Source organism: Oryctolagus cuniculus, chromosome 8, assembly GCF_964237555.1.
Source record: "Oryctolagus cuniculus chromosome 8, mOryCun1.1, whole genome shotgun sequence".
NCBI classification, from domain to species: domain Eukaryota; kingdom Metazoa; phylum Chordata; class Mammalia; order Lagomorpha; family Leporidae; genus Oryctolagus; species Oryctolagus cuniculus.
The window spans coordinates 11376692-11399698 of NC_091439.1; the positions used below are offsets into that span (position 1 = coordinate 11376692).

General features: G+C 44.1%; 1 protein-coding gene across 1 annotated transcript in view; it reads left to right on the top strand.

Annotated features, from left to right (window-relative positions):
* Positions 1-23007, top strand: part of RBM46 (RNA binding motif protein 46) — a 107814-nt gene that overhangs the window by 68877 nt on the left and 15930 nt on the right. The gene's annotated exons all lie outside the window — the stretch shown is intronic.

A 23007-nucleotide genomic window follows, 5' to 3' on the forward strand; every position in this document is an offset into this window, starting at 1 on the left:
GACTTTTCTACATATTATAAGATAAGGAAAACTAACCATTTTCCCCAAGCATCACCATGATTTCAGAATCCGTAAACTCTCCAGCTACAATGGCTAGCTCAAACTCTCCCATCTTTTTCTTCATCCCTGGGTATTTATACATACACATCTTTTTAACTTCATTTGCTGTCTCAGCCACTTTAAAAACAAGTGATGCATCTCTGAATCTCAAGTTTTCTATTGGAACATAGCCATCCAAGAAAATGTTTATGCCTGTTGGAAGGAAAATTGTTCACAGATTAGTAAAGATCAATTAAAAACCAAACTTTCTCAAAATTCTAGGCTCTCCTGGGAGCAATCTATGTATAGATTTTAAATTTCTGGCAGGTGCTGTGGCACAGTGGACTAAAGCCCCAGCCTGCAGCACTGGATTCCAATAAGGGTGCTGGTACAAGTCCTAGCTGCTCCACTTTTGATCCAGCTCTATGCTACGGTCTGGGAAAGCAGTAGAAGACGGCCCATGTCTGTGGGAGACCCAGAAGAAGCTTCTGGCTCCTGGCTTTGGATCAGCTAAACTTTGGCTGCAGCGGTCACTTGAGGAGTGAACCAGCAGATAGAAAAGACCTCTCTCTCTCCAGCTCTACCTCTCTCTGTAACTCTATTTTTCAAATAAATAAACCAAATCCTTATAAAACAAAATTTCTTATGGAATTTTCCTAACATACAGGTTTGCATAAAATGAAGCGACAACATGTTTGTTTCATGCATCTATTGTAAATGTTAACTAATTCATTCATATATATATGTGCCCATGAGTGTGTGGACATATGTGCACACACACACACAACAAAACACATCCTTTTTTTTTTTTTTATAAAATGCCATCCACATTTACTTTTTTTTTAAGATTTTATTTACTTATTTGAGAGGAAGAGTTTCAGAGAGTGAGAGGGAGAGACAGGGAGAAAGGTTTTCCTTCCGTTGGTTCACTCCTCAAATGACCATTGCAGCCAGAGTTTAGCTGATCCGGAGTGGAACTGTGCCAATCTGTGTGCCGAAAGCCAGGAGCCAGGTGCTTCTTCCAGGTTTCCCACATGGGTGCAGGGGCCCAAGTGCTTGGGCCATCTTCTACTGCTTTCCCAGGCCACAGCAGAGAGCTGGATTGGAAGTGGAGCAGCTGGGACTAGAATCAGCAGCCATATGGGATGCCAGCACTTCAGGTGGAGGATTAACCTAGTGAGCCATGGTGCCGGCCTCCCAACACATCCTTTCATTATCAATTGATTTTTATTGCTCCAAGATTTTTTTTCTCAGGGGCCGGCACTGTGGCATAGCAGGTAAAGCCACTGCCTGCAGCAGGAAAGCAGCAAAAGATGGTGCAAGTGCTTGGGCCCTTACACCCGTATAGGAGACCAGGATGAAGCTTCTGGCTCCTGGCTTCAGCTTGGTCCTGCTTTGGCCATTGTGGCCATTTGAGGAGTAAACCAGCTGATGAAAGATCTCGTTCTCTGCCTTTCAAATAAATATATTAAAAAAATTTGTTTTCTCATCAGGTTTTTGGCTTCACTACACATAGGTAACCAGCATTACCCAAAAAGGTCTCAATAACTAAAAGTAAACAAACATTAAACCTGAGAATCCCTCTCTACAATGAATTATTATTTTTTAATCTTAAGCTTATTTATTTTATCTGAAAGGCAGAGTTAAGGGAAAGAGGGACAGACAGAAGATCTCCTATCCACCTCATGTGCCACAACAGCTGGGGCTGGGCCAGGCTGAAGCCAGGAGCCAGCAGCTTCACCCAAGTTCCCCATATGGGTGGAGCCCAGGCTCTTGGACTGTCTTCTACTGCTTTCCCAAGTATGTTAGCAGGGAGCTGGACTGGAAGTGGAACAGTCAAGACTCAAACTGGTGCTCATATGGGATGCCAGCACTGCGGGCAGCAGCTTAAATCCACTGCACCACACGCTGGCCCCTACAGGGAATTATTTCATAAGCAGTAAAATATCCCCTTTTCAGTGTTTCCTATATATAAGTGAAATAAAAGAAAGCAAGTATCAGAAGTTTAGGGAGTTCTTGACAGCTAATCTAACCATGTCATTTAACATGTATACTTAGCCTAGAAGAAAGGTATTCACAGAATTAATGAAGAGATACATTTATTTGGCCCAAATCAGGACTTCAAAAACATTTTTAAACAACTTAAAGTTTTAACATAAAAACATATACTCAAAAGAACCTTAGCTGGGGCTGGCGCTGTGGCATAGTGGGTTAAGCCCTCACCAGCAATGCCAGCATCCTATATGGGCACCTGTCTGAGCCCTGGCTGCTCTACTTCCAACCCAGCTCCCTGCTAATGCTCCTGGGAAAGCAGGGGAAGATGTCCCAAGTCCTTGGGCCCCTGCACCCACGTGGCTTCAGCCTGGCACAGCCCTAGCCCATTGCAGCCGTTTGGGGAATGAACCAGCAGATGGAAGACCTCTTTATTTCCCCCTTTCTCTCTAACTCTGTACTCAGTATTAATAATAATATAGATCTTATCAGCATTAGAACAGCAGAGAAAATTATATGAAAAAAATTTTAAGTTGCCTTCTCTAACACTAAAAGGCGCAGTGACAACACCATAAGCACCTGGTACACCATGTAAACAGCAGATGAAGTCAGAGATAATCTAATACACTTAGATCATGCTCCACCACAATGATGTACCTGAAAATCAAAACAGTTTTTTAACTTTCAAATTTCACACAACAAATACAAGCAACTAAAAGTCTTATGTAACATCTTGCTAAAGTTACAAATTTCAGGAAAATATTTTGAAAAAAAAAGATGTGTATTAACCATATTAAATCAAAGTCATAAAACATTCTCCATGTTCACATTATCATTGAACATTATCAGTGCTTATATTTTTTTCTAAACAGTTATTTATTTGAAAGATGGAGTTAGAGAGAGAGAGACAGGGAGAGAGAGAAAGAGCAACCTTCTGTCTGCTGATTCACTCCCCAAAAGGCCGAAACAGCCAGGCAGAAGTCAGGAGCCAGGAGCTTCTTCCCGGTCTCCCTCATGGATGCAGGGGCCTCAGTGGGACCACCCTCTGCTGCTTTCCCAGGCACGTTAGCAGGGAGCAGCAGGAAGTGGAGCAGCATCCCATACTGGTGCTGGCTTAAGTCCTGGCTGCTACACTTCTGATCCAGCGCCCTGTTGATGGGCCTGGGAGAGCAGTGAAAATTGGACCAAGTTTTTGGGCCCCTGTACCAACGTGTGAGACATGATGAAGAGCGTGGCTCCTGGCTTTGGCCTGACCCAGTCCTGGCTGTTGTGAATGGAAGATCTCTCTTTACCTCTGCCTCTCCGTCTCCATAACTCTTTCAAATAAATAAATAAAAATCTTTAAAAAAAATTAAAAACAGTTTTCCTAAACTACAAAGAGAACAGTTCACTTTCAAGTTCATTCATATATATGATAAAAAATGTGTTGCTAATAAGAATCATTTTCTAAAATAAACTTAAAGTAGAAACCACTGTAACAGATTTAATCCAGATAAAGACTAACTGTTGGAACAGTACACAACTGTACTTATGTAGTAAGCCCTGACTTGCAGTGTCCCCTGTTAGCAGCTTCAGGAGATGCACAGAGAAAGCACAGAATCCTTAACCTGAGAACTTCCAATGCAGATGGAAAAAGCAAGGGATAGGAAACAATAACAAAAGGCTGCATGGCAAAATATTACCTAGACAATTAAATCCAGTGAAGGCCAGAAAGGAAATAGGTTCCTGCATAATGGAACACTTTATGAATTGGACAGGATATGCCATGAACCTTAAATAGGTAGATGTAAGTGAAATGAGAAAAAAGTGCTGATCCGAAGCCAGGAGCCAGGTGCTTCCTCCTGGTCTCCCAAGAGGGTGCAGGGCCCAAGCACTTGGGCCATCCTCCACTGCCCTCCCGGGCCACAGCAGAGAGCTAGACTGGAAGAGGAGCAACCGGGACAATCCGGTGCCCCGACCAGGACTAGAACCTGGGGTGCCAGCGCCACAGGTGGAGAATTAGCCAAGTGAGCCGCGGTGCCAGCCTAAAGTTTCTTTTAAAGGTTCATTAAGTCTATATATTATAAGTACATGTAAAGTAACAACTACTTAACATAGCCCATAAGGACTACCAACTACCCTGCATTGTTGGAAATTTGCATTGTTGGAAATTTATTTAATCTTCTAAACACAGCATTATAAGTTATTCCTAATAAGTTTTTTATTCTTTCTTAAGATGTGAACATTTACAATTTTTGGTAGCTCTTCCCCCATGACTTATGGTAATTATTGGACTTTGCAGAACAGCAAGACTCTCAGCAGCCTGAACTCTAGTTTGATCTCACATTCTATGAACTATTAAATATTGATATAGTCAACCCTACATATCTAGGGGTTCCATATGCATGGATTCAACCAACCAAGGATGGAAATACCTGGGGGAAAAACTGTCTCTACTGAACAAATGCAGACTTCTTGTCATTAGTTCCTAAATACAGTAATGACAACTATTAACATGGCACTTATATTGTGGTAGATATTATATGTAACCTACAGATGATTTAACGTACATAAGAGGACACGCAGAGGAAATATACACATACTCTGCCATTTTATATAGGGAACGTGAGTACCACTGGATTTTTCTATCTGTGGAGGTGGAAGTAAAGATAGGGGTCCTGGAACTAACACCTCCCAGATACCAAGGGATAAGTGTACACTGTGTATAATTTGCTTTTGTTTGATAAAATTAGTCCATTTAGTCACAAAGCAATAAAAGAAATTGAGAACAAACTCTGGATTTCTACATTTTATTATTCAAAGAAACTAATGGAGAAAATAAGAGTATATGATAAACCCCAAATAAAACTATTAAATTGCTTTCTTTCTTTCAAAACCTATTATCCTTACTTATCAACAGAAATAGCTTACCCACTTGAACCACAGGGCAACTCTTTTTGCACTCCTGTTGACATTTCTTAGGTTAACACTTGTCATGGTTGACAATAGCAATTCTTGTTAATTTGTCCACCATAGTTGTAAGAAATTAAGAATATCCAGCTTCTATTAAAATAAAAATAAGCAAAATTATAGCGAATTCTATGTAATTAGTTTAGAGAAGTAATTCATAGATATAAAAGTTATGAGGACATTAATGAGCATTACAAGCGGATGACATAATGATCTAAAAAACACTAGATCTAGACACACTAAACTAAACATTAAACACTATTACTAGGTCAAATGCCTGCCCTCCAAACATATTTTTGCACATTTTCCTATCACTTTCCTAATTCAGAGCATCATCTCTGGGATGTTGTACTAGCACAATGACTTTCTTTTTCCCTGGTGTTGAAGAATCTACCTAAAGGTTCTGGTCTTAGTGTTTCCGGATCCTGTGGCTCACCCAATAGAAAATCTTCTGTAGGAAGTCATGTTTTTCATCTGTTGAGAACATAGCATTTATAGTAACAAAACATTGACAGCGATCTAAATGTCCTACAAAGAAGCGGTTAAATAGTTAGGGTTATTGTCAGCATACACTATATAGCCTTATAATAATGTATATTTTAATAAGCTTCATTTAAAAGTATAAAGTTAACTGAGATACTATACGAGTTAATCGTTATTAGATGATTTGAAACACTCAGCAAAATGCGTAAAAGATGACGTCCTCAGCTCTCCTTGGCGGGCATAGGGGAAGAGGAAGTGGGTGGAACGCGGGGAGCCTCTTTGTTCACTTGGAATGTAGTCGCCTTGACTCCCAGCGAGTTGGCAGCAAAGGGAAGTCTCCCTGCGCAGCTGCCCCTCGACTTTTGACCCTTGTAGAAGGATATTGAACTAACCCAATCACGCCCCATGGGCAATGACCTGGGCCTTTCTGGCCCACCCCAGCCTGTCCCCTCGCAGGAGGGCAAGGACCAGCGGGAGACGCCTGACCGCCACCCACCCGGCCGCGCCCCGTTGCCGACGCCCCCTGGCCACCAGGTTCCCCGCCGTGACCCTTCCCCAGGCTGCCAGCCCTCCGGGAGGCCTGCCCAGCGGCGTGGTCAGACTCCGTTCAGTCGGTTTGGAATAGCGCCTCGCAGACGCTACCCGATCCAGCAGCCCCGGTATTCCCGTGTGGGTTGCCTGCCGACCGTGTGCTGGAACGGCAGCCCCAAGAAGCCTGTGCTGTCTGTTGGTAACTCCAAGACGGTGTGTAGGTCGGGGACGGTGAGGGTCCCCCCTCTTGACCGCAGGCTGACTCGCCGCCCAGGACCTGGGCTGAGCATCAGCTCCACCCTGCCCTCGCAGTCGGCTAAGGCTCGGGACCCCTGTGCCCCGCAGAGTGGTGCCACCGCCCTCCCAGAGAGGAAGAGGAGGAGGAGCCCCGCGGGGGAAGCCCAAAGCCTCCTGGCCGGCCCGGAGACTAAGGGAGGCTGCCCTGCTGGCCCTGGGCAGGGGCAGTCAGCCGTCTGGGCCCCGCTAACCGGTCCCCAAGACTCAGACGCCCACTTGAGTAAGAGAGCCCGCCACTCTTGTGAGAGCTCCCCGGAGCGCTCCACCACGGCTGGCATCCCTGTGCCCGTCCGCAACGCCATTAGCAGCTCCTACAGCTCCACTGGCGGCCTGTTGCGGCCGAGGAAGCGGGGCCGGCCCTCGTCGAGTGCCTTCCGCGGGCCGGCCGCCTCCTGCTCCAAAATACCAGAGAGGCCAGCAAAGGTGAGTGGGGAGGAGGCGCTGGGGCCTCGCTCCAGTACCTCACCTCCCTTGGTGATGGACAGGGAGTCCCAGAGACGAAGAGCGGTAGGTGCAGCCGCAGAGAAACCAGGCTTGCGGAATTCCCCACCTACACCTGGCGGCTCCTGGCCGCATAAAAGGAAGTTTCCTGAGCAGCTTTCCGGGGGAGGGGACCTGGGCACTCTGCCTCCCGCGCCCCGGCTGGGCTATCCTGTCACTCTGGGAGATGGTGACATGGCAACTAAAGGTTCATCTCGGTGGCTTAACAAGCCCTTGGAGCACAGGATGGATGCTGCCCAAGAGTCTGCCCCCGGGAGCCCACCCCGCACTCAGCCTCCCAGCGCACTCCCGCTGCCTGCAGCCAGCACTGCGCCCTCATCAGCTGCCTTCTGGGGCCCGATAACGAGGCAGACTGCTCGGCGGTTTCCAGCCTTCCCAGAATATGCTGGAGTAGCAGCGACAGTGGCCCCTTCGCCTGCGAAGATAGCCCGCCTAATGGGCCCTGTTTCCTGTCCAGCCTTCCCAGAATATGCTGGAGTAGCAGCGACAGTGGCCCCTTCGCCTGCGAAGATAGCCCGCCTAATGGGCCCTGTTGACTCTTCACGGCCACAGCGTCTTCCCGCCAACCCTGTAGGCCTCAAGCCCGCAGCCCCTTGTGCGGGACTGATCGCTGCTCCTGTTATGATGGCAAGTGATACCAAGTCCCCGCCAGCCCTCTGGGCTGAGACATCTGCCCAAGTCACCATGCCACAGGGCCTGCTCCCTACCTCCTCTCCACCAATGCTGCTGGACAAGCCACGCACTCCACCTCCTGACGCTGTCTGCCCTGGTGGTGCTGCTCCTGAGAACTTGACAGCACCCATGCTGAAGGCCATGTATACCACCACATCTGGAAGTGAGAGTGCAGGCCCTTTGCCATCTGGCCCCATTCTCACAACTCCAACTTCTTCCAGCTCTACTATGGTGACAACAACCTGTACCTCCACACTGAATTTAAAGCCGGCACCTGTGCACTTGGCCAAACACGTCAAGCGGACCACTATTTCAGCAACCACACCAGCCTCAACTGCTACAACCTCCACAATCCAGGCTCCTGCCTCCTCTCGCCAGGCTCCAGCCTCAACTGCTCCAGCCTTCACTAACCGGGCCCCAGCCTCAACTGCTGCAGCCTCCACTAGCCGGGCCCCAGCCTCAACTGCTCCTGCCTCCACTAACTGGGCCCCAGCCTCAACTGCTGCAGCCTCCACTAGCCGGGCCCCAGCCTCAACTGCTGCAGCCTCCAATAGCTGGGCCCCAGCCTCAACTGCTGCAGCCTCCACTAGCTGGGCTCCAGCCCCAACTCTTCCAGCCTCCACTAGCCGGGCCCCAGCCACAACTGCTCCTGCCTTTTCTAGCCAGGTTCTTGCCTCCCGTGCAGCTGCCTCTGCCACAACTACGAGTACAAGCAAAGACTCTTTTTGGCTTTGGTGTCAGCGATATGACCAGCGCCCTGAAAAGAAAACCCACTTTTGGCTTTGGTGTCAGCGATGTGACCAGCCCCTTGGCAACCGAGACTGTTTTTGGCTTTGGTTTCAGCACCCCGAGCAACATGACTGTTTTTGGCTGTGGGGTCAACGGTGTGACCAGCCCCCTGACAGCAATGAGTGCTTTTGGCTATGGTGTCAGCGATGTGCACAAGGTCCTGGGCAACCTGAGTCCTTTTGGATTTGGGTTCAACGTAGTGACCAACGCCCTGAGCTGTGGGGCTAACAGCACAGCCTTTCCTCTTTGGTGCTCCACATGCCTCATTGCCTGCTTTACCCCAGCTGTGGGGCTCTATATTCCAGTTTTGCAAGCTTCATACTAGGCCAGTATCAACCACAATCACTGGTGTTGGCCAGTCCCTCCTCAGGGAAGCTAAGATAGTTTCCTTGCTGCTTTTCTTCCTTGCCTGGGATCCGTGTAGGGAAGATCACCCCTAATCTATGTTAGGGAGTCCAGACCAATGAGCCATACTTTCAGATGGTATTTTAGTTCTCAGAGTTCTCTCCAACCCTTCCCCGTTCCTCCCTTTTTTCCAAAACTATATACCCCAGGCACTCTTTTTGGGAAAAATATTTGCATATGTGTAAATTAAAAAGCAAGCATTATTTGAATGTTTTTGAATAAAATTATTTTTAATTTGATATACATTGTCTTTGAAATTCCTTCATGCTGAGCTTATGAAAGTGGTTATGTTTAAACACTGTGAAAGAGAAATTAGCTGTAAAGTTATGCGTGTGACGTGGATGTAACCGGTCTCCTGTGTTGACGGAAGTTGGATGTTCTGTGGTAGGGACTGCTCCTTGTGCCCAAGAAGGACCCTGAGGTCTGACTTGTTGATGCTTGGCTGTGCCTGAACCACAAGTTCTACAGTGCCTATCAGGATCGGAGGGCCGGTGGTGAGACACGGGTATGGAAATCAGGCTAGTATGTACTCAGGTAGAGCCTCTTAGTTTAGTACTCTGAGCTGGTTCACTCCAGCTCCACGGGCAGAATGATTAATCTAGCATCCTCCTGCAGATGGTCTCCTGGTAGTGCCCGAAGGAGTGTAGGTGTGAGCGTGGGTTTGGCATGCACTGGACAGGAGCAGGAGACTGGGTCTTCCCTCTACAAATCAAATACAGACTTAATTCCTGTTGAGTGGAGTTGGAATTTTTAGTATGAATTTGAGATTTTGCTTCTTGTTTATTTCATTAAGAATTTTAAAAAACCTGTGTTCTTCAACAGTTGCATGGAATATACCTGGCATATAGTAAATGTGATATCATTATTTGCTAATCTTATTATTGTGCTGTTAATTTGTTGGTATGGAATAGCCTTCCAGATGGATGAAGTGAAAGAAGGAAACCACCGCAGTGCAGAACTATGGAGAGTCTGCTATTGCTGTGTAATGAAGGGGGAGAAAGGATTCCCGTGTGCCTGCTTGTGTATATTACATGTTAGTCACCTTTTCAATACTTTAACCAAAATACCTGACAGGACATGCTCGAGACGTAAAGGGTTTATTTTAGCTTACAGTTTGGAGGTTACAGTTCAGGATCACGTAGCACTTGTGGAGGCTGCCCATGGCAGGTGTGGAGGAACAATCGCATGCTGAGCCGGGAAGCAGAGAGCAAGGCAGAATTTCAACTCAGAATGACTAACTGGGGCTGGCACTATGGCATAGTGGGTAAAGCCACCACCTGCAGTGCCAGCATTCCATACGGGCACCGGTTCGAGTCCTGGCTACTCCACTTCCCATCCAGCTCTGTGCTATGGCCTGGGAAAGCAGTGGAAGATGGACCAAGTCCTTGGGCCCCTGCACCTGCACAGGAGACCCGGAAGAAGCTCCTGGCTTTGGATCGGTGCGGCTCCAGCCGTTGCGGCTACTTGGGGAGTGAACCAGTGGATGCAAGATCTCTTTCTCTCTCTGCCTCTCCTCTCTAACTCTGCCTTTCAAATAAATAAATATTTAAACAACAACAACAAAAAATGACTAACCCTCTTTGGAGGACCACTCATCAAGGACACCCACTTAATAATCTAAGTACTTCCCAGCAGACCTGCCTGGTGGTTACTGTAATTAGATCAAGTCTCCACCCTGAACCTATTAGCCATTAACATTCAGGCATCACAGTTGAAACATCTGCAGGAGTTTTGGGGAAAGAAATCCCATTATACCTGAAATATACATACATATAGTATCTGAAAAGATACAGGTGAAACCAATAAATTTGATTACATTTGCATAGAGGAACAAGATAATGGGAAATAGTGACTTTTTATCATGTTCTTTTTGTGTCTTTTGAATAGGATTCATAATTAATGTATCATTCAGTAACCAGAATGTAAATTCAATTTCTTGCCTTCTTTTGAAAAATCAGCCCTTTACCATTAAATCAGGCTCATTTCTGGAATTAATATGAGTTGTCATTTTAGTCTGGAAAAAACAGTATAATTCAATCTCAGTTATCTACAATGGCTGGAAGGTATGGATTTCTGGTGTGAATTTGATTTTGATTAATCAGAATTTTGGGGCCAGTGGTTGTGGCATAGCAAGTAAAGCTGCCGCCTATGATACCATGATCCCATATGAAGCTGGTTTGTGCCCTGGCTGCTCTGCTTTTCTTTTCTTTTTTTTTAATTTTTTAATTTGAGAGGTAGAGTTACAGGCAGAGAGAGGGTGAGACAGAGAGAAAGGTCTTCCACCCTCTGATTCATTCCCCAAATGGCCACAATGGCCGGATCTGGGCTGATCTGAAGCCAGGAGCTAGAAGCTTCTTCCAGGTCTCCCACATGGGTACAGGGGACATCTTGTACTGCTTTCCCAGGCGATAGCAGGGAGCTTGATTGGAAAAGGGGCAGCTGCGATATGAACTGGCACCCATATGGGATGCCAGCACTGCAGGCGGAGGCTTAGCCCACTATTTCCCATATTGTTGTTTACTCTTCTGTCAGTGAGGGTGGATCTGTCCCTGGGTCCTGGGGTCAGCAAGTTTGATGCTTCTCTCTTAGTGGCTTAAGTCCTTTGCTCTGCAGGAGAGAAGGGCATGGGGAGGAGGATGGAACTTTTTATTTTTAATTCAGTGATGGTCCCTCCCCTCCTCTGTGTTTGTGCCATTGAGGTAGGCTTTCCAGTCTCCTATTCTCCTACACTCTTATCTTATTGTGCAGAGTAAAGGCCCTCGGAAAAGAGTCAGAGGTAATATGCATTTGGCCTGTTTGGGGCTTCGAGGGCCTCTATGCTTTTTTTCTAGCCCACACTTGGCCTTTGACATTTTAAAAATTTTTAAAAAGATTTATCTATTTATTTGAAAGTCAGGCCGGTGCTGCAGTTCAATAGGCTAATCCTCCACCTTGCGGCACTGGCATACCAGGTTCTAGTCCTGGTCGGGGCACTGGATTCTGTCCTGGTTGCTCCTCTTCCAGGCCAGCTCTCTGCTGTGGCCTGGGAGTGCAGTGGAGGATGGCCCAAGTGCTGCACCCCATGGGAGACCAGGATACCTGGCTCCTGGCTTTGGATCAGCATGGTGCACTGGCCGTGGCGGCCATTGGGGGGTGAACCAATGGCAAGAGGAAGACCTTTCTCTCTGTCTGTCTCTCTCACTGTCCACTCTGCCTGTCAAAAGAAAAAAAAAAAGAAAAAAAAAGTCATAGTTACACAGAGAGAGAAGGAGCACAGAGAGAGAGAGAGAGAGAGAGAGAGAGAGAGAGAGAGAAAGGTGTCTTCCATCTGCTGGTTCACTCCCCAGATGGCTGCAATGGCTGGAGCCGTGCTGATACGAAGCCAGGAGGCAGGAGCCAGAAGCCAGGAGCTGCTTCTGGGTGTACCATGCAGGTGCAGAGGCCCAAGGACTTGGTCCATCTTCCACTACTTTCCCAGGCCATAGCAGAGAGCTGGATTGGAAGTGGAGCAGTCAGGCCTGGAACCGACGCCCATATGGGATGCCAGCACTGTAGGCGGCAGCTTTACCCACTATGCCACAGTGCCGGCCCCGGACTTTGACATTTTGTTAAACTTCGACTTGATTGTCTCTATTGCTTTATTTGGTCTCTGGTGTTTCCTTCTTTTCCCTGCCATAGTTGGAACAGCCTGTAGATCTTTTTGCTTCTGGGTGTGAGTCTGCCCCTTTTCTGAATTCTGGCTGTTTGGTTGCTACATGGTTTTAAGTTCTCATGTTTTTGCAGAAAAATTACGTGTTTGTTGTTTATCATTTTGTTGTTTGAATGAGGGGTACACAACTTTTCCCCAGCTTTTCAAAGGCTTCTCCAGGTTTTTAAAGGCTGCTTTACAACTTCCTAGTGTTCTTTTTAGCATCAAATATTCCTGTGAATATGCTGAAATAGAACATCTTTCATTCCTTGGCCTGGTAGCATGAATAGGCCGGTGCCATAGAATGTCAATAAAAGAGTGCCTCTCCGCATCCTTCATGCTCTGGGGTTTGAATGTCAGTGCCATGAGGACAATGATCCCCTGAAGGTGGCCCACTGTTCTGACATCTTGGGGGGGGGGTACAGGAGAGATCAGGAGTCAATGCCATCAGAAGAATGTTAGGATCATTTAAAATGTGTTGAGTACGGAGTTCATAAAGTTTGTCAGTACATGTCATACATCTTACTTGATATGATTTTGAGGTTTGGGTCCACTAGTGAAGTCTTCACAGAAAAGATGATTATTCTGTAAGATGTAGCAAGAGTAGGATTTCACAGAGTAAGGGCATAAAAGCAAGGGGGATAGAAGAACAAGAAAAAATTAATTTGATCACCTCAATTGATATAGAAAAAGCAACTGAGAAAAATGTAATATCCTTTTTGGATAAGCAGAAACCACTCAACAAGTCAGGAATAAAAGAGAACTTCATCAACCCATGTTTATGAGTTGAAGGAATTATTATCACAATGTCTATATTATCCAAAGCACTTTACAGATTCTGTGTTACCCATCAAAATACATAAAGCATTCTTCATGTATCAAGACAAACAATTCTGACATTCATAAAAGACTCTGAATAGACAAATCAATCTTGAACAAAAAGAACAAAGCTGGGGCTGGCGCTGTGCATGGTGTCGCAGGTAAAGCCACCACCTGCAGTGGCGGCATCTCATATGGGCACCGGTTTGAATCTCGGCTGCTCCACTTCTGATCCAGCTCTCTGCTATGGCCTGAGAAAGCAGTAGAAGATGGCCCAAGTCCTTGGACCCCTGCACCCATGTGGAAGACCCGGAGGAAGCTCTTGGCTCCTGGTTTCGGATTGGTACAGCTCCAGTTGTTGTAGCCAAATAGGGAGTGAACCAGTGGATGGAAGACCTCTCTCTCTCTCTTTATCTCTCTCTCTTTCTCACTGCCTCTCCTTCTCTCTCTCTCTGACTTTCAAATAAATAAATAGATCTTGGAAAAAAAAGAACAAAGCTGGAGGCATCACAATATCAGATTTCCAGACCCACTACAGAGCTACTGTAACTGCAACAGCTGATACTAAAATAAAATAAACACAAACATCAATGGAACAGAAGAGAGATCCCAGAAATTAATAAATTGATGTACAGCTATCCAATCTTTAACATGGGTGCCAAAAACATTGACTGGAGAAAAGGCAGTCTTATCATACATGGTGCTGGGAAAACTGGATATCCATAAGCAGGAGACTGACCCAGGACACTCCCCCACCTCTCACCCTAAACAAAATTTAAATTCAGAATGGATCAAATATCTAAATGTAATACCTGAAACTGTGAAATGACTAAGAGAAACTGTAGGAAAAACACTTTAAGACATTGGTGTGGGAAATGATATTTTTATTGCTGAAGCACAAGTATTTAAAGCAAAATTAGACAGATGGGAGTATATCACACTCAGGAGCTTCTGCACAGGCAAAAGAAAAAAATCAATAGAGTGAAGAGACAATGAACAGAATGGGAGAAAATATTTGCAAGCAATACATCTGACAAAATTAATAAAGAGAATATATATATATGTAGAGTACTCACAAAACAACAAAAAACCAAGCAATTCAATTAAAAATGGGCAAAGAGTCTGAATAGATATTTCTTAGAAGAAGAAATACAAATGATAAACATGCACATGAAAAAATGCCCAATAACACCTGCCGTCAGGGAAATGCAAATTAAAAAGAAATAACAAGTGATGACAAAGAACATGGAGAAAAGAGAACTTTAATACATTGTTGTGGGAATGAGAATTAGCACAGCTATGATGAGCAGCATAGTGGTTCCTCAAAAAGCTAAACATCTGCCATATGGCCTAGCTAACCTATCTCAGGGTGTCTGTCTGAAGGAAATGAAGTCAGCACCTGAGAGAGACGCCGAGGACTGCCATGGTGACACAGTGGGCTAAGCTGCAGCTTGCTCTGCCTGGCATCCCATATCTGAGTGCTGGTTCCAGTCCTGGCTGCTCTGTGTCTGATCCAGCTTCCTGCTAATATGCCTGGGAAGGCAGTGGAAGACGTCGCAAGTACTTGGGACCCTGCCACCCGTGTGCAAGTCCAGGATAGAATTCCAGGCTCCTGGCTCTGGCCTGGCCATGCACTAGTTGTTGCAGGCGTTTGGGGAGTGAACCAGCACAGGGAAGATCTTTCTCTCTTTATCATCTTTCTCTGTTTCTCTTTCGTGCTGCATTTAAAATCAATCAACAAATTAATACATCTTTTAAAAAGAAGAAAAAAAGTTATGCATACTCCAATGCTCATTTCTCCACTATTCTCAATTATCAAATTATGGAATAAACCTAGATATCTTTCAATGGGGTGACTATTGTTCACAATAACATATTATACACCAAATAAAGAATTGGAAGAAATGAGCTGATAGACCCCAACACTAAGGAAAGATCCGGCATAGACAAGCTAGTTTCCTGGTTTGACTGATTTGCACAGTTTGCATTGAAATAGTGCAGTTCTAGAGACCGTGAGAAAGCTGGGTGGTACTTCCCAGAGGTTGGGTAACACAATGCTGTGCTGGAAATGAACACTGAGAGTTGGACTTAAATGGTTCTGAGTTTGAATTTGGACTCTGCTATGTATTGACTGGGAGACTGACGCATTTGACTTCTCTAAGTTAGGATTTCTTCAACTTTACATGGGTGGGGGAGGGCTGGACAAAGTCTCTGCCTTCTCTACAACTTTGTGATGATTTTCAAACTCAGTTTGTCTCAGAATGATTCATGAACCTCAGTATTTACATTAAGGTAAGGTGCTGGAATGCCAATAATGACAAATAAAAACCATAGCAGGAATCCAGTATTTAGATTAAAATGATTCCTGGAAGCTCTTGCTTGGGTCGATGATCTGAAAAAATTCTCAGGGTGGTCCTCAGAATCGAGAGATCTCAATGCAGCTGAGAACTGTGCTCTCTCGGACTCTCTTGTTGGTGCACAAGGAGTAGCTGACCCCCGTTTTAAAGTAATTAACATAAAAAGTTCTATCCAGAAAATGACCGGATTTTTATGGGAAAGATTTGAAGTATACTCAGCCAATGGAACGTATGCCTCAACCCCAGGTCTATGGCTCTACAAATCTTTTCTCTACTAGCCTGGCTTCGGCAGCAGCTGTGGCTCAGAGCTCAGGGCTCTGACAAATTCATCCATTTGAACAACTCTCTTCAAATTCTAATGCTGCTCTTTAGTCAGGTGGAGTCCATCATTTAAGTCAGTGTTTTATCCAGTTAAATGGCAGGGAGACAAGAAGCGATTTGATTTGGATTTCAACTTTCTCTAATTAGGGCTTGCGGGAGCACTTTTCTGAATGCACCATTAGGCGAGCCAGCAGCTGTCTTCTTCCCATTAGTACCAGAACGTCGAGAATGTAGGAGAGTGTGTTCAGTGATGCTCTGGGAGCCGTGGGTTTCATAGTTCCTGAATGTGCTAGTTTAACAAGTGTTTAGTGTGGGTAGCCTTGCTTTGAAACGGTTGCAAAAGAAGTCTCTGAGCATCATCTTGAAAGAGACTTGTTCTGAAATGTAAATGACAAGCTCATAAACTAAAGGTCATAACTGTGGCAAGTTGATCATTAATTAGTTTTTCTGCTTCTGGGAAGACCAGATCCTGCGTATTTGTAACAGACATTAACGCTGATGATTTGAACAATGAAAAATGTTTGTGCTTTCATTTCTACACTGTATTTCTGTGATGTCTAAAGAAAAAATAATTGCTGAGCTGGGGGTCTGGCACCTGATCTTATCACATTCCTTTTATTCCTCTGGACTTTGGTCTTTTAGCTGGTATAGTACATTTCTGGGGTTAGTTGAAAAATTGGTTTCTTTGAAGGATTAAAAAAAGTTGGGCTTCATGTTTTCTGCCAGGGCTGATATAATCAACCGACAGGTTCATATAATTTAAGATGATTTTAAGAAATATATAAAGCAGCACCTTGTCGTTTGCTCAAATAATAAAAAAAATTGGTTCTAGTCACAAGGGATACTCATATTTGTGAATAATGAGGGTACTTAATAGCATTTATGCTTTATATTAAACAAATACGCTCAGCGCTATCACCCCAAATAAAGAAGGTGCATGGTTCCTCTCCTCTGGACCCTGTGTCTAACATGTAATCTGTACTCTAGCACCACAGCTGGGAAGGGAGGGTGTCTGTCCTCTCTGGCCTGGCTCTTCTCTGACCACATCCTTTCTTGGTCTTCTCTGGGGACAGTTGGTTGTCTATTAGATTAGGCAGAGCTTGGAGTATGCATTGTATCTTTTTTGAAATAAATTTAAATTTTATTTAAGGTATACAAGTTTCATGTGTATCATACATACAAATTTAGGAACATAGTGATTCTTACCACCATACCCTACCTTCCACCTAAGCTCCAACCATGATTCTCTCCCTCTCCCCTATTCCCACTCTTAATTTTTACAAAAATCTATTTTCAGTTTACTTTATACACTGAGACTAACCCTAAAATAAGTAAGGAGTTCAACAAAGGTATGAAGAGAAAAAAAAAACAGTGTTCCTCAACAACATAGACAAGAGCTGTAAACAATCTTTGAATCTAAAAATGTCAATTATACTTCTAAGCATTACATTTTAGATACTCTTAGTTGTCATAGATCAGGGAAAACACATGGTATTTGCTTTTATGGGACTGGCTTATTTCATTAAGTATAACAGTTTCTGGTTCCAACTATCTTGTTGCAAAAGAGATGCTCTCTTTTCTTTCCCCTTTACCACTGAGTAGTGTTCCATAGTGTATATATGCAATAATTTCCTTACCCAGTCTTCATCTGATGGACATCTGGCTGATTCCATATCTTAGCTATTGTGAATTGAGCTGCAGTGAACATGGGGGTGCAGGTAACTCTTTCATGTGCTGATTTCATTTCCTTTGGGTAATGGGATTGCTGAGTTGTATGGTAGATATGTTTTCAGCTTTCTGAGTTACCTACATACTGTCTTCCACAATGGCTGCACCAGTTTACATTCCCACCAACAGTGGATTAGGGCACCTTTTCTCCCATATTCTCACCAGCACATGTTGTTTGTTGATTTCTGTATGAAAGCTTTTCTAACTGGCGTGAGGTTAAACCTCATTGTCTTTTTGATTTGCATTTCCCTGATGGCTAGTGATCCTGAGCATTTTTTCATGTGTCTGTTGGCCATTTGAATTTCTTCTCTTGAAAAATTCCTGTTCAAATCCTTTGCCCATTTCTAAACTGGATTGTTTGCTTTGTTTTTGTTGAGTTTCCCAAGCTCTTTATAGATTCTGGACATTAATCCTTTATCAGTTGCAAATATTTTCTTCCATTCTGTAGGTTGCATCTTCACTTGGCTGAATGTTTCTTTGGTGGTGCAGAAGCTTCTCAGCTTAATGTAGTCCCATTTGTCAATTTTGGCCTTGATTTCCCGGCTTCTGAAGCCTTTTCTAAGAAGTCTTTGCCTTTGAAATAAGACCTTTACCTTACACCTTACACAAAAATTCACTCAAAATGGATCAAAGATCTAAATCTATGACATGATATCATCAAATTATTAGAGAACATTGTGGAAACCCTACATAACATTGGCAGAAGGCTTCATTGGATCTTGTTTTGCTAGTTGGGATGTGTGGCTTACTGTGCATTCACGGTTAGCCCTCTCTTCTGTTCTAAGTAGGCCTAAGTAGGTTGTTCTCTCTTTTTCTGTTTCTTCTGAATTCACAAATGAGCATGTGAGAAGATTCATGTTCTTTTGGTTGTTGGCGTTTCACACAGCTTTGGACCAGCACTGCCAAACATGCCCAACATACACTTTCAGAAGAATAGAAAGTCCTACTTAGGCTCAAGTCTGAGACATATAGTCCACCTCAGGCTTCATCAAAAGGTCCTACTTTAGCTGTTGCCTATATTAAAATGGAAATCACGTTGACCTGGAAATCCCCTGATTTTATCCTAGTCCTAGCTTTGATTCTTATTCCTTCTGTGACCTTAGCCCTTTCCTTCCCCATTTTATAGTAAAGAAGTTGAATTTAATCTTTTCAAGGTTAAATCTTTAACATTCTCTGATACTGAAATTGTCCCTCTGTGAGTTCAGAGTTCATTTAGATAAAACGTTTATTTTTACATTTAATCTTCCTTCTGAATTTCATTTTGAATTTCAATTTCTTTCTTTCTCTCTCTTGCCCCCTCTCACTCTCCCTGCCCCGTCTCTCTCATACACACACACTTAAATGTCAGTGAATTAAATATATTTTCTGTGAATGAGAAAGGATAAAGCAGGTCTACCATATTTAGAAGACCTAGAAAAGCAACCTCAAGCCCAATCTCCTAGTGTTAGAAAAGCAGATCCAGCAGCTTCTAATCTGCCTCATTTATAGCCTTTTCACATAACCCAGGCTATCGCATTTTATAAAGGAATGAGCCTTGCTGAACTATGAAAGGAGCTTAATGTTTCTGTGAATACCATAATTAAAAAGAAGTCGCACATCAATGACTTAATCTGGGCCATTGCTTTATGAAGAAGTTCAGAAAGGATTTATTCAGGAAGCCTGTAGAGAGGATAGGAGGATATTGAAGCATACAGTTCAGCTTCAGAGCCGGAGGAAGTTACACAACAGGAAGGCAGCTGCTGAATCCAAGCTGGGTGAAGTAAGCTTGGGAATGCAAGCCAAATGGATGGAAGGAAAATTGGATGGAGAAAAGGAAGGTGCGATCTGAGACACAACATTTTGTATCTCACAATGAGTACTTTAGGGTCAACCTTAGTACCTACTTGGCTGGAGAGGAGAGTTTGTTAGAGCCATCAGCATCTGTGCAACAATGAGAAATAAAGGGAATGGAGATTTAGCACCTGCTCTGTGTAGGTCTCTGGCAGAGTCTCTTATCCCTTTTAGACTTCACACTTTCAGCTAGGTAGTACGAATCTCATTTTACAGACAAGAAAATTTGAGTCTTAAAGAGGTTATATAAACCCGTCAATGTCACAAAATGTGTAAGCAACATAAATAAGATGGACATCTCGGCTCTGACTTTAAAGACTGCTCTCTGCATCCACTCCTCATTTCTTCTAGCTTGGAGGGATGCTCTGTCTGGGAAGGGGCACTTCCTGGTGGTCTAGGATGAATTTGAGATCTTGATTCCAGAATGTTTACTTTTGTAACATAACACTCTCATAGAGGTTACAATTACAGCCAGACTAGGGGATTCTTTCTTTCTGCTTAACCTTGCCGCTTTTCAAAGATCAGAGTCTGTATGGCTTGAGCTGACAGTCAGTACTGTATCATATCCTTGAGGAAAGGGCCTTTGCGCTGACACATCCTCATTTGAGTTCGTCCTACAATATCCGTTACACACTCAGTGCTTGCTGTGTTTCTGCTGCATCACCTGTGAAAGATGGGGGAAGGGCAGTGAGAGCAAGCCAAGCATGTCACCAACTTTTATCACCATCCCAGAGAAGGTTCTATTTCATGCCCAAGTAACTTGGTATACATTATTCATGGAGTCACCTAATGAAAACAAAGAGCAAATACAAAATAAGTATTTCTATGCACACATTGAGTTTATCTTCAGTAATAATTCTAATTATTATTTGGAGAATCTGAGGGCATTTTGGCCCAGGCCAGTAAAATGCTTATTTTTTATTAACTTTTATTTATAATTAGAATTAATAATTCTAATTATTATTTGGAGAATCTGAGGGCATTTTGGCCCAGGCCAGTAAAATGCTTTTTTTTTTTTTTTTTTTTTTTTGACAGGCAGAGTGGACAGTGAGAGAGAGAGACGGAGAGAAAGGTCTTCCTTTGCCGTTGGTACACCCTCCAATGGCCGCCGCGGTCGGCGCGCTGCGGCCGGCGCACCGCGCTGATCCGATGGCAGGAGCCAGGTGCTTCTCCTGGTCTCCCATGGGGTGCAGGGCCCAAGCACCTGGGCCATCCTCCACTGCACTCCCGGGCCACCACAGAGAGCTGGCCTGGAAGAGGGGCAACCGGGACAGAATCCGGCGCCCCGACCGGGATAGAACCCGGTGTGCCAGCGCCGCAAGGCGGAGGATTAGCCTAGTGAGCCGCGGCGCCGGCCTAAAATGCTTATTTTCTATTAAGTTTTATTTGTGTTGTTGGCAGATCATTCTCCGTAGGTCTCTGTAGGTCTCCATCTGTCTTATTCTGAAACTCCTTTCTGTGTTTGCAAGGAAGTCTTCAGAAATTTAATAGAAAATGTGTACCATGAAAAATTATGCATAGATTTAAAATTTTTGTACCAAAATGAACTTAATTAATCTCCCACAAAATTTTTGAGAATTCCTTGTATAGAAATCAGACTTGAAAAGGTGGTGTCTTTCTCTAAAGTAAATGGAGGCACTTTTCCTGCCAGCATTAAAGACGATTTCCCTCCAGAGCCAAAGTGGAGCATGCACACTTCCAGCTATGAAAGATCAAGCTTCCTCTCCTTCCATGCACACTTCTCTGTGGACCGGCATCTGTCTTGGCCTGTTCTCGTCATCTCTGTGGGACTAGGGCCAAGGGGACAAATACAAATCTGGTGCCTGCTTGCTATGCTATGAGTAATAAAGTCTTTTGTCTCTGACACAGGAATCCTGTGTCTTCTGCCAGCATCTGTGGACTGCTGTTGCAGACTAACTTGTTAACTTGCAAACACAGTAAAATTTGGCATGGAAATAGAACTGAGAATGATCCTTATATTCTATTTAAATTTATTTATTTATTTATTTATTTATAGGGCAGTGAAACAGAGAGAGAGAGAGAGACAGACAGACAGACAGACAGACAGAAAGAGATCTCCATTTGCTGGCTCACTCTGCAAATGCCTGCAACAGCCAGGCTGGACCAAGCCAAAGCCAGGAAGTAGCCAGGAACTCAATCCAGGTCTCCCATGTGGGTTGTGAGGACCCAAGTACTTGATCCATCACCTGCTGCCTTTCAGGATACATATTAACAGGAAGCTTGAGTTGGAGCAGAGCCAGGATTTACATTCAGACATGCCATATGGGATTTGGGTGTCCCAACTGGTGTGTTAACAACGTGCTTGTCCATCTTTCACCTCTTTTTTATGTTCATTAGCAGGGAGCTGGAGCAGAAGTGGACTTGAGCAACCACCCATCTGGGTTGCCAGCATCACAGGCAGTGGCTTCATCCTCTATACCACAATGCTGGCTTCCTCCAATAATTTGTGTTACTCTGAAAAGCGTGTCTTCAGAGACAAAAGGTTTTAGTGGTTTAGATTGCTTGCTGTTGTGTTTACTGCATTTGAAATGGGCTCTTTGCGGACCTGAATGATCAGTTTATCAAAAAAGGGAACAAGTAGAACTGCACAAATTCAGAGAACATTGAAGTCTCAGGGAGCATATTAGTGGTGATGTAAATACTTGTAAATTAAAAAAAAGCCTGGAGCTGAATCCTTGCCTAAAGCTCATTCTGTCTAACATAAAGCAGGCATGAGCTTGTGTCTGGCGACTGCACTGCACAGAAGGCATTCTGCTTAACTCAGTTCATACACAGGTGTGCTCGTGGTCAGTACCGAGTTAAACACTTACGAAGTTTGTCTACTGGATTGAGGGAAAAATCTAGTTTCTAGGTGAAAAGAGAAAGAGAAAAACAACAGTATCACTGAAGGACCACAAAAGGCTAGAAAGCACTTCGAAGGAAGGACTTCCAGCACAAATACGGAATAATAATAGAATAATCCAGTTTCTCAAAGAATATGAGACTTCTGTGAGCCACCCTTATCAGTTAACAGCAGGAGGAAGCGCGTAATGCTGGGAATAACCTACACCTGTATCCGTGATAGAGCTACTTAGCTTTCAGAGCTGGACCTGACCATGCTATCAGCACCTGTGACTTTTTTTTTTAACTTTCATTTAATGAATATAAATTTCCAAAGTACAGCTTATGGATTACAATGCCTTCCCCCCCCATAACGTCCCTCCCACCCGCAACCCTCCCCTTTCCCACTCCCTCTCCCCTTCCATTCACATCAAGATTCATTTTCGATTCTCTTTATATACAGAAGATCAGTTTAGCATACATTAAGTAAAGATTACAACAGTTTGCTCCCACACAGAAACATAAAGTGAAAAATACTGTTTGAGTACTAGTTATAGCATTAAATCACAATGTACAGCACATTAAGGACAGAGATCCTACATGAGGAGTAAGTGCACAGTGACTCCTGTTGTTGACTTAACAAATTGACACTCTTGTTTATGGCATCAGTAATCACCCTAGGCTCTGACTGATTTTTTAACTCCTCATGAAGTTTCTTTCAACAAAATTTTGTCATTCAATTATGCAAATTACTTTAAAAATGATGCTTACAGAATTTTTTTGACA